Source organism: Dermacentor silvarum, chromosome 5 (genome assembly GCF_013339745.2).
Source record: "Dermacentor silvarum isolate Dsil-2018 chromosome 5, BIME_Dsil_1.4, whole genome shotgun sequence".
Classification (NCBI taxonomy): domain Eukaryota; kingdom Metazoa; phylum Arthropoda; class Arachnida; order Ixodida; family Ixodidae; genus Dermacentor; species Dermacentor silvarum.
The window spans coordinates 143,710,680-143,723,923 of NC_051158.1; positions in this window are offsets into that span (position 1 = coordinate 143,710,680).

The following is a 13,244-nucleotide window of genomic DNA, read 5'->3' on the forward strand; positions in this document are numbered from 1 at the left end:
GAAACACTAAAGCATGCTGGTAGAACTAATAGCCATGAGAATGACAGAGCAAAAGTGACATTGACTCAGCGAAAAAATTTTAACACTGAAAAGCCACGGAAATTGGTTCTGACGTGGGTACTAAGTGAAGGAAACACTAAATAATGATGGTAGAAGTCATAGTCATGAACATTACTGAGCAAAAACGACAATAATTCAGCGAAAAAAGATTAACACTCTGAAGTGAGCCTACCTGAGCCGAACGTAGCTGTATTGCAAATATCGGAAGCTTCATTGCTTTGCACATGCTATCTCATTTTCAGCTCTCCACCTGCCAAGCGCAACTGACGTGGCCACTAGCAAGCGTGGCGATAGCTGCAGTGATGATGAGGTTATTGGAACGAAGGGAAGAAAGGAATCAAGGCGTGGTTAAAAATGTATATTGAGATGCTCAGCGTCTCGAAAGTGCAGTGGATTTTGAGGGACGCTGTGATGGAAATATCTGGATTTTGTGACCATCTCGAGTTTTTTACCGGGCGCACATAGAATGACACAAGTGGTTTTGCATAGTATTTACGCTGGAATGCGACACTGAAACGAGGAAAGATATGAAGAAAAAAATGTTCGAAAATTTTTCATCAGAATCTGTCATACGAGTAAATATTTCGTTTCAAATATTCTTGCTGTACTAAAACCACAAATGTTAATTTTGTTTCTCTTTCACAATTCATTTGTTTGTTCTTGGTGAACCGTACCAACCAGTGATTTTCGCGCAAGACTTGGTGAGACTATGCAAACCAGCTAATATGTCGTGCGGAATGGCATTGCTACTTGAACGCGGTGGTTTCATTCGAGTTCAATTTTTTTTTTTTTATTTCTTTGTGTGTTTGTTCAAAGTGTGGCGTGCGCTTCACTTCAAGTTTGCATGGCTTAGCGCACGGCATTTATTGGCGATAGGTGCGAGTGCAGGTTTTTTTTTAATCATGCAAGTTCACGCCGCGGCATCCGACGCGCAGTCTCTCGTCGTGACGATAAATGCGGAACGCTCCGCGAAGAAACGTCGTGATATGTTCGTTCCATCTTCGTAACACAGGCTCTGAGTGTCCGAGGGGAAGCAAAATTAGTAAGTGAAATGTTTTCCAAATGATAATGTGGGGCAGTGTTATCTTGTCTGATAACTTTTGAACAAGAATATAGATGGTGCCGCATGGAAGTGCGAATGATTCTGTAAAAACGTTTTGCCTATGTTGCCATACATTACGACTGTGTGCTGGCCATTACTTTCCATCCATTCAACATTTGTTTTGTTTGGTCTGGTATATTGGTTGCATTATTCTCGATGAATAAATGTGAAGTTGGTTTTGAAACCTCTGTGGCACTGTCATTTGTTTCCATCCTATTCACTCACCTTCCTAAGGAACATACTGCAGCAATTTTCTTCATTAACAGCCTAATTATGATCACATTAACACGTTGATGCTTCAGCTGAGGCGAGTTGCATGCTCGCCTCAGCCTCAAAATAAATATAGCTGCTAGCGTAGCGGTCTAAATGCCGGACGCAGAAGAAATTCAAACATTCGCGCCAAGCAGCATAAAATCTTGACGTCAATGCCATTTCCGGTTGTGGCGTCACTTATATATATATTGTTTAAATTTTGCTGTTAGTTGTCTCCCCGATACGTTGATGGCGACGGTTGCAAGGAGCCGCCATTTTCTTGACATGTGGGCTTCTATGGAAGCTACGCTACCAGATTACCAGGTGAGACATGCACCACGTACATTGAAGAAGTTTTAAAGCTCTGCAAGGTAGTCAGTGCCCGCATGTCCGAAGAAGATAAAGTAGGACATTTGCTGAATGGAGTGGCTGAGGACGTGTACAATTTCCTCATCGGTAAAGAAAGCCTAAGTTCTGTGTCCGACGTCATTCGGCATTGCAGAACCTTTGAAACGCTGAAGATGCGTCGGATTACGCCAAAGTTTGGTCGGTTGGCAAACGTTACGACGGTTGCCAGTGTGGACACGAGCCCTTGCCTCGCCCTTCCTTCGACCATCCGACAGATTGTCCGCGAGGAACTTTCCCGCCGCGAAGAGATGTCGCGTCCAACAGCTAACCACCATGACAGGTACACGTCGCGTGAGGCTATGACTGCGCCACATTTGGCCCCTTGGCAACCAATGGTTAGCGCAGCGGCCGTAGAGTACAGTGCGGCCCCACAGTCTCGGATGACAACACGCTCTCCGACTCCGCGCTATGACCGACGCGCTCAGCACACGCCTTCTCGACGCCCGATGTATCGTCATGACACACGCCATGAACCAGCCCACTACACGAGGAAAAATGACAATGTTCGGTTCATCGACGAACAACCAAGGTTTCGACCTCCCCCGGTATGTTACTCTTGCGGTGTCCAGGGTCATATCTCTCGGTTTTTGCAACCAGCGTATGACCACGTGGTATGGCCAGCCCTCAGAGTTTTCACGGCCCTCCGAACGGCCCCATGGTGTCCCGTGGCCAGCACACACATCGTCTGGAGGACGAGTTGGGCCGCGCACACACATCGTCTGGAGACGAGTATTGGCCGCGCAGCTCCCGGAATCGCTCCCCGGCATCTGACAGGAGTTTGACGCCCCCACCGCGTCCTCGTGCTTCCCGTTCTCCCTCACCACTGCGTCGCACCACGTCCCCTTCGTCACCGGAAAACTAGCTAGCGCGGCCGATGGAGGTGAGGTCGCTGGAGATGTGCTACTGACAGAAATACCTCCTGTGTTGATGCTGAAAAACAAAGTGCGCGTTTTTGTGGATAATGTGCCTGTGATGGCTCTGGTGGACACAGGCGCAACAATTTCTGTTATGAGTATCTCTTTTAAAGACGTGTTAGGGCGAAAAGTTATGTTCAGATGGGACGAAGCTTCAAGGTTCTGTGGAGTGAGTGGCGAGCCGTTGCGACCTATTGGTGTGTGTAGTGCTGACGTGGATTTGGGAGGCCATGTTATTACGACAGAGTTTGTGATTATTCCTCGGTCGACCCATGATGTTATTCTTGGCATGGACTTCTTGCGGGAGTGTGGTGCCACTGTTGACTGCCGCACAGGGAAGGTATTCATAAGTGGTAGGATGACGTCAGCCCTCCTGGAAAACCCTGTAGATCACGAAACAACACTGTGTGTTTTTGGCGATACGGTCGTACCTGCATCATCTACCGTTTGTGTTCCCGTTGTCTGTTGCGGCGCCGATTCTGACAGTTTCGATGCTACCGTAGAGCCGATGCACATGAACTGTCTGAAGAAGAATGTGTTGGTTCCACATTGTGTGGTGTCGATCGAAGGCGGACGCGCTGGCTTGTGGATCGTAAACTGTTCTGCGGAGTCCGTGATACTACCAGATGGCTTGAAATTAGCCTTCGTCCGGGAACACGCGTATTTATCTGTGGCTGAAGCTTACAGAAGTACCGGCAAAATCCTGATGGCCACAGTTCGGAAACGGCCCTTTTGTCCATGATAAATAAATCTCTCAGCACGAGTAAACGCCGAACGTTAGTGAGTGTGCTTTAGAAGCGCGTCTCGGTATTCGACTTTGCGCAGAAGGACAGAATACCTGCAATCCCCGCGTCACGAACCCACCATACCATCAACACGGGATCAGCAAATCCGATTAGACAAAAGCCATATCGCGTTTCACCATCACAGCGCCAGATTATCAACGACCAAGTGCATGAAATGATGAAAAAAAGGAGTCATACAAGAGTCAGCGAGTCCTGGGCAGCTCCAGTGATTTTTGTTAAAAAGAAAGATGGATCTTGGAGATTTTGCGTCGACTATCGCCGATTGAATACTATAACAAAAAAGGACGTGTACCCACTCCCACGTATTGATGACGCAATCAACTGCCTTCATTCTGCCTCTTACTTTTCCTCAGTAGACTTAACTGTCCGGCTATTGGCAAATTCCAATGCACCCTGAAGACAAGGAAAAGACTGCCTTTGTAACCTCTGCCGGCCTCTTTGAATTTAATGTGATGCCATTTGGACTGTGCAGCGCTCCGACAACTTTCGAGAGATTTATGGACACTATTCTGCGCGGCTTGAAGTGGAACATCTGCATGTGCTACCTCGACGACGTCGTCATCTTTGGCCGCACCTTAAGCGAACACAACTCGCGTCTGGATATCGTCCTGAACTGCATCAGAAACGCTGGCCTAGTTTTAAACTCAAAGAAATGCCACTTTGGAGACCGCCAAACCCTTGTGCTTGGGCACCTCGTCGATAAGGACGTCATCCGCCCTGATCCCCAGAAGACAGCCGCCGTTGAAGCGTTTAGTGCACCACGCTCTGTCAAGGAGCTCCGCAGTTGTCTGGGGCTTTGTTCCTACTTCCGCCGCTTTATCCCTAAGTTTGCCGGCGTCGCGTATCCGCTGACATGTCTGCTACGACAGGACATCCCCTTTGAGTGGACTCCGGAGTGCGATTCTTCTTTTCGTCAGTTGAAGTTTCTGCTGACGTGACCTGTTCTTACACACTTCAGTCCTTCAGCTCCTACGTAACTCCATACGGATGCCAGTGGCACAGGTATTGGTGCCGTCCTAGTTCAACGCCACGGTGACCGCGAACACGTGATCGCATATGCAAGTCGCTCATTAAGTAGGCCCGAGCAGAATTACACTGTCACGGAACAAGAATGCCTCGCGGTAATATTTGCTGTTCAGCGGTTTCGTTCTTACCTGTATGGACGCCCCTTCAGAGTTGTCACCGACCACCACTCATTAGGTTGGCTTGTAAATCTTCGTGACCCTTGTGGCCGCCTTGTACGCTGGGCGCTCCGACTACAAGAATATAGCTTCAGCGTCTCTTATAAGAGTGGTCGACGACACGCTGACGCGGACTGCCTCTCGCGTATGCCACTTAGCACTACGGACTGTGACGCCGACGACTTCGATCACCTTGTGGCTTCTGTATCGCCGAATTTTCTAGACCTCGACTGTTTCAAAGCCGAACAACGAAAAGATGCTAAATTAACACCTCTCTTCACCGCCACGACCGCCTCTACTACAGCAAACAATTTCTGTGTACGTGATGGACTCCTATATAACAAGAACTTTTCCAGCACTGGCGCACGTTTTCTTCTAGTGGTGCCGGAGAGTCTTCGCATAGCGATTCTGAGTGCTATCCACGATGACCCTACGTCTGGCCATTTTGGTTCGGCGAGGACACTCTAACGGATTCAGGAACGCTTTTATTGGCCTAGAATGCGACAGTCTGTTAAGACGTATGTGGCCAGCTGCATGCAGTGTCAGCGCCACAAACGTCTATCTAATGCTCCAGCTGGTCTCCTGCAGCCGATCCCGCCTCCAAGCACGCCTTTCCAACAAGTGGGAATTGACTTCGTGGAACCTTTTCCGAAATCAGCCAAGGGAAATCGATGGATAATTGTTTGCGTCGACTACCTCAAACGCTACTGCGAGACGGCGGCCATGCCCTCAGCAACTGCCACTGACGTTGCAACGTTCCTGCTGCAATATGTCATCCTGCGACATGGTCCGCCTCGCGTGATCATCAGCGACCGTGGACGACAATTCACAGCAGATGTCGTGAAGGAGCTGCTTCGTTTGTGTGAATGCCACTTGCGTCACTCGACACCATACCATCCACAAACGAATGGCCTTACGGAGCGCACCAACCGAACAATTATAAACATGCTATCTATGTATGTTTCATCCGACCACAAGAACTGGGATGACGTACTGCCTTTTATCACGTACGCGTTCAATACCGCCAAGCACGAGACTACCGGCTATAGCCCTTTCTTCCTGCTGTACGCAGGGCCATCCCGGTACACGATCGACACTATTTTCCCTTTCTGTGGTCACGAAAACCCCACCGTCGCCGAGAACCTCTGCCTTGCCGAAGAGGTGCGCCGTATTGCTCGTTTACGCACTTTGGCATCGCAGGACAGATCAAAAGCACGCTACGACATTCGCCACCGTCCAGTGACCTATCGCCCTGGTGATGTAGTGTGGCTGTGGACTCCTGCACGGAAACGCGGGTTATGCCAAAAGCTTTTGGCCACTTACGATGGACCGTTTGTTATTCTTAACAGACTCACAGAGGTCACTTATACCATAGCGCGCCTCACAGCGAGTGGTAGAAGAGCTGCCAAGACCCAAGTGGTTCACGTCGCCCGGTTGAAATTGTTCACGTCAAGGCCACTAGATTGACTCGCCCGGCGGGCTTCGTCTGCGACGAGAGGAATGTTGCACGCACGCTTGAGTGAGAAGAACGATGACCGGTGAACGTGCTTGCGGTCCCGGGTTAGAAGAGAAGAGGACGACGCTGAGTTGATCAACCAGCTGGCCGCTCTTGCGCTCACCTTCGCGACCTACAATAAACGGCCCCTTCATCTGTTAGGGTGATAAACGGTCTCCTTCGCGCGTAACAATATGTTTATGGTATTTGAGCAAAATGAGTAAGATGTCAGCCATGCGAGTGCTTGCTCTTTACTTCTTGTTGCAGATTGAGGTCTCATTTCTTTCTCGCGAGGTTCTACATCTAGCGTCTACTTCTAGTAACTAGGTGAGTGCTTTTCAAGTATGCCAGACGTGAAATATAGTGAAGTTCACTCTTGAATTGAAATCATTTTTCAGTGCCTGATGCGGATTCACCAGCTAGCAGCCGATGGTTCTCCTAGGCCCCCTCATCGTCGCTGTCTTGCAGCTCCGGCTCCTCTGCCTTCAAAGCAATGTTGTGGAGAGCAGTGCAAGCTGTCACAACTGTGGCTGCATGCTTAGGCGTATATAGTAGGGTCCGGTACCGGAACCGGAACCTTGCACCGGAACCGGAAGGCACCGGAACCTTGCCTTCAAGACGCGAATGCCTCTTTCCACAACATTCCTCATGGAGGCATGGGCCCGGTTGTAGTGCACCTCCGGCGTGTGGGTGCCTGGGTGGCCTGGCACACGTGTTAGCAGCCATGGCTCAAGAGGGTAGCCCGAGTCTCCTGCATGTTGGAAACATGATACCTGTGTAATATACTTCACTGACTGCAACATGTCTGCAGTACTCACCAAGCAGGCTTTCGCCACGTCGAAGGTTAGGGGTGAGGCGTCCTAAGTGTGGCGCGTGCCTCCAGACGTACGAAGTGTGGCGGGATCCGCGGAAGCGGGGATCGATGTCCGCGATGTGCATGTTGGCATCGCACACCTGCAGGGCAGAACAAAAGGGTGAAAATGGTTTAGAATAATGCTGATGAGTAATGAAATGAGAATAATGCTGGTGGCCCAGATGCTGATGATATCACCATCTGGGCCACCAGTGGCCCAGATGGTGATATCATCAGCATAAAGCGCATGCCTAGTGGCTCAGATGGTGAAATACAAGACGCACTACAAGCAGCAGCCGATGTCGCCCAGAAATATGCACGAGCAGGGGGACTTACGTGCGCAGCTCAAAAGTCAGAACTGCTATAGTAAAAAAACTTTAAAGGAAACATCACCTACCACCTGGCATCACGGTGACTATCGAGGGTGAACCTGTAAATAAGGTGAACAAATTGCGCTTGCTAGGACTCCATGTTCAAGTCAATGCGAAAGCGACATATACCCTGACGCTACTGAAGAAACAGAATAATCGAATAGTGCACATGATCCGGCGGGTCACGAACCGCCGCCAAGGCCTAAAGGAATCCGACGTCATGTGCATCATACACGCTTGAATCGCAAGCCGCATTACTTATCACGCACCTTACCACCGACTCATCCAAAACCAAACGAACCAGCTAGACACACTCATACGAACAGCGGTGAAAACGGCGACAGGCCTTCCTATCTACACCTCAACAGCCAGAATATAACAGCTTGGTTTGCATAACACCATTGCCGATATAACCGAAGCCCAGAAAGTCGGTCAGATCGAACGACTGAAACGTACAGCGACAGGAAGGCACGTACTCAGACAATTACGTTACCCAACATCAGAGTTTGCCCCACGAGAGCCTCTGACAATCGCCCCAAACATCAATGAAACATAACAGTGGCCCCCACACCTCGGAATATGCACCCCCAACACCATAAAGGTAGGCGCGCTGCACGTGCAATGGCACTGCACCAAGCATACGGCAACGACCTCGACACCTTCTATACAAACGCCGCGTGCTACCCCGACATTACAGCCAAAGAGGTAGCGGTGGCCGACTGGAGGGGCGAAGCACTATTATCAGCCACAATACGCCCTGGCAACTGCACGGAAGCGGAAGAACGTGCCATAGCCCTCGCCATCAGTGCTCAACCCGCAGATAAGATCATACATATTCTTACAGATTCCCAGCAAGCATGTCGAAACTACGCACAAGGACTTATTTCAGCGATTGCTCATAAAATTCTACACATGAATATTCCACTAGTTCACCTAGTCTGGACACCTGGGCATGCGTCTCTCCCTGGCAAACAGCGCGTTCATGCGACAGCCCGCGGCCTAACTCTCCAGGCACCGGTGGAAGACCAGTCCAACCCAGACAAAGTGGAAACGATACCGCTTGCATACACGCATATATTACAACACCACAGACTATCCCGTAGAACATTCCCTCCACCAGACGTGAAGCTAAACCGTGCAGATGCAGCCGCTTGGCGCCAGCTCCAAACTAATACGTTCCCCAGCCTTGCTCTCCACCACACTTCTTACCCTAGCCAGTACCCCTTTCTGTGGTGCTCACCCAAACCTCTACCATTCTACGTGGGGATGCTCCAAACCACTCGGCATACCTAGAATACCCAGTTCCTCCCCATCCCAGTGGGAAGCCGCTTTTTCCAGCACAGCCTTCAACGACCAGCGATGCCTGATCGACCGGGCCAGCCGGATAGCAGCAGCAAATGGGGCCCTGGACTGAGGGCTCCACCCTCTCGTACTTCGTTTCAAAACATCAAATAAACTTTTCTACTCTTACTAATAGAAGGAAAACGGTAGAATCTGATGTTGGGATATTCAGGCCTTCTTGCTCCTGGCAGCTCACGACGCAGCACTAACGACGGTGACACTTTTTCGCGGCTGAGCTAGGTCTCTCCGGTTCGGCGTTGCCCATTCCCTCTGCTTCCAGGATTACGTCCCACGGCACACGGAGAGTCTGTTTTCGTTAAACTAGGCTGCGGCCAGCCTGCAGCGTTGTCGGCGTGGTCTCTGAAAAGTGACGAGCCTTTTCGCACCCGCAACAGGGCCACAAAAAGTGCGAATCGGTGTAAAACTCATGCTTGAAACGTGCTTCGCCACAGCCAGGGCTCGATACTACCCAAGCTGGTACTAGCCACATATAAATTCTATCGCCTCCAGCAGGCGTCGCTACTATACCTCAAACTCTAGCGCAAGACGCCCATAGCCATGGAAAAGGAGAGCGAAATTGCTGCTCAGCAGCGCCGAAGAGCGGAGAAGCTTAACTCATTGGATCCCGAAGTAGTTGCCTGGCAATTAGCGGTTGAGCGTAGCAAGAATGAGCAGAAGAAGGCTAAACGTGCTGCGGAGACACCGGAGCAAAGGGAGGAACGTCTAGCAAAGCGGCGTCGCCAGGAGGCTGAGCGACGTGCCCGACCATCTCAGCAGCAGCAACAACAAGACGCCGTCGATGACGTCAAGGCTCGCCGATTGGCTTACTATACAGTGAAACTTAGCGAAAGCACCAGTGAGAGTCGGACCTTCGAGACGGACTTCGTAAACAATCCGCTTGAATATGCGTGCGACGTGCGTGAAAGACTGGCACATGAAAGACTTGACGCCGGTAAGTAGTGCCATGCGTGAAAAGTTTAGCGGCACCGCCTGAGTGGGGTGAAACCGTGGCGCGGGTTATCTCATTGGGTTTCTGCTTAACGTAACTTTCTCGTTAAGCAGAAGATTCCACTCTTTAGCGTTACCAATGGGTATCGTTACCCGCCCATGCCACCAGGTTTACCAGTGCTGAACGATGTGGCGGAACGTTTACTTTCACCATGGATTCCCTTCGTTCAGATCCATCGTCTAATGAACTGGACAAATGGTCAGTTTAACTTTAAGGGACCCGTGGTGAACGTGCCGGTAGACACGGACGAGATGCTAAAGCAGCTGCCTCGCTGCTTGGAATAAACCTTAGCTCACGCAACGTATATCCTGGCTTAGCCGAGCTAAGCCACTGCTAATTTTTATTGCGATAGCGATTATATGGACACTCCAAAGCAGATTTCTGCCGTCGGCGTCGCCGTCGCCGTCGCCGTGAGGTTCCGTATGACGTCAATGGAGATGCAATCGTCGCCACGCGCCGCCGAACGCTGTATGTGCGAGTGAAAGGGCGCGAGGGACGCGCGCTTTCACGGGGAGTGAACCCACGGCGGAGAACAAACGCGCGTTCTTCGCCCTGCACAGGGTAGGGCAAAATTTTTTGGGAAATTCGATTTTTGGTTTTTCACTGTTTTGGATTGCTCAGGCCTTCCTTAACAATATCCAGTGCCCCACATGTTTTTCCGCGTTTTGATTGAGCCAAAAGACCAGGTTTTCGAAACCAAGTGACGAGCGGCCACGCCCCCTTTTTTCACCTAGCACAACCTAGCAATCGCTCATGGTTTCTTCGAAACGTAAATTTCGTGGAAATCATGAAAGAAGAGTGCATTGGGCACGTACAAAAGAGAATGGGTGCCAGCTAAGAAAGTTGAAGAAAGAAAGCAAGGGCACAAAGCTCTGATGGCAAACGTCTGTCAGGACGGGGGCGGTTGACTGACACTTGCACCAACAAAATACAAATCTATTATGGCTTAGCCATAAGAAGAAACACTGGAGACTTAGAAAGCATGTGGAAAGCTGTTTGGGCAACATATTTTCACATCTTGGCTACGGATATCGACCGAAGTCACGAGCTCTATGCTGTCCAAAAGATGCCGGCCCTTGGTGTCCATACAACAAGGTTCAATTGAAACAGGAGCCTTTTGTGCCCAAAGAATACTTGCCTGCACTCCTTCATGCCATTAAGCCAATATTCCAACAGTTAGCTCACCCTGACCTGCTGAAAAAGTGCTTACACGGCAAGACACAAAATGCTAATGAGTCATTTAACCATGTCGTGTGGGAGCGTGCACCGAAAATTTCTTCCTCGGAATGGAGATGCTCAAAAATGCCACCTTTGATGCTGTGCTCACCAATGAAGGTTGCATGGCAAGAGTTAACATCCTGAAGGCATTTAGCATATCACCAGGGCGTAACACTGTGATGTGGTTGGGCGAAGTGGACAGTCGTCGACTGTATTTTGCCAAGAGAGAGGCCGAAAACATGACAAAACAAGCCAGGGAAACAAAAAAACAAGCAAAGAAGCGAAACGCTGACCCTCGAAATGACTATATGGCTTGTGGCTATTAGAGAAATGGTTCAGTGCATCTTGTTTTTGAAAGAAAATGAAGTGAACATGTTTTTCGGCTTTGACCCTCAATATCTCGAAATAATTTTTTTGCTACATGTTGATTTTTAGCCAGCATAAAGAAGACACCTATGCACAGCTACTGAACTAGAATGGTACACATGCAGTCAACACTTAAGTTTCTCTGAATGGTTTTCTTTGAAAAAGAAAAAACAAAAACTGGCTGTGTTGGCAAAAAAATTTCGACACTGTTGATCTTCGACAAATAACCTTAGTTCTACTTCCACTGCAAGACGACATGATCGCGAATCAAATCAAACAAACCCGAATGCGCTACACGGAGTAGTTCCTGAGAAAATGGGTCTCATATAAGGCTCAAAATACATGGGAGGTATAGGACCTACCCTGTGCCCTTAAGGGCTGCAGAAGTAGGCGTCTCTTTCCTCCTTTACAATCACCATATAGCGACACCACGGACCCGAGCACACGAGGGTTGGACCCTCCCACGTTTAACCGTGTGTGGCTTAGCCGTGTCCGGGGAAAAGGGGATCCTGGCGGTTGAGCCGATGCTGAGTGCTTGGACCTTTATGGCCCCTCGGCGGAGACAACACACCCCTTTGGCCTCGGCTTCACGTAGACGGCGCCCCCGGACTGACCCACCCGGGGGAAATCGGTGGTTGCCTTTTCCTATCCTCCTATCCAACCTTCGTATTTCCCTCTTATTTTTCATCTGTCCTGTCTTCTCCTCTCTTCTATATTCCTTCCGATCTTCTTGCCAGCGAGGGTTAACCCTGTGTGAGTAGCCTGCCTAGGTTATTTCATATTCGGTTATAGTGGTGACGTACAGCTGGCGTCTGCAGGGCCTATGTTTACAGGCACTGCAGCATCCCCTAGTAGGACTCCATGGTGGGTGGCTGGCAGTTCTGCCGAAACATGAATATTTGCATGGCTAATTCTTTTCCCTGCGCTTTCTGATCGTCCTCCAAAAAAGAGGGCGCACCGAAGAAGGTTTTAAATTTTTTGGCCGACAAGTTGAAAACTTTCCACGCTACCACGTGGTACACAGTGAGAAAACTGAAAAGACCGTGAGAGTGATCTCACCCTTTATCGTTGCAAAGACTCTGGCAGAGACTATAGGACCAGGTTACAAGGCGATAAGGATGGCCAGCGGTGACCTCCTCCTGGAACTCCGCGATAAGAAACAGCATGATAAACTACAGAATCTAGTGTCGTTTGGAGACTTTCCTGTGACTGTGACCCCGCACCGCACAATGAACACCACCCGCGGTGTTATTTCTGATGACGACCTGTTGGAGCTCACCGAAGATGAACTTTTGGAAGGATTCAAAGAACAAAATGTTTTGACTGTAAAACGAATCAAGATGAGGCGCGATGGCAAGGAACTAAAGACAAAACATATAATCCTTACTTTTGGTTCTAGTGTTCTACCCGAGACCATTGAAGCCGGATACATTATATTACGTGTCAGGCCACACGTGCCAAACCCTCTTCGATGCTTCAAATGCCAAAGATTCGGCCACAGTTCGCAGAACTGCCGAGGCCGTCAGACTTGTGCGAAAGGCAGTGCAACTGAGCATCTCTCTGAATCATGCGAAAACTCTCTCCACTGTGTGAACTGTGACGGGGAGCACGCCGCATACTCACGGTCGTGCCCATCCTGGAAAAAAGAAAAAGAAATTGTAACAATTAAAGTAAAGGAAAATCTAACGTTCAAGGAGGCACGCAGGCGGGTATCCTATCTGCCAAAGAAAAATCTTTGCCGAAGTGGCGCGTCAGGGGGTAGCGTCGCAACAGGCTTCCGGCGGCTGTCCGGCCCACACACAGTGAGCCGGCAGTGACGCCACCCGCCCCCCCCCCCCCCCCCCCGGCGGCTGCAGCTCGCGCTGCTC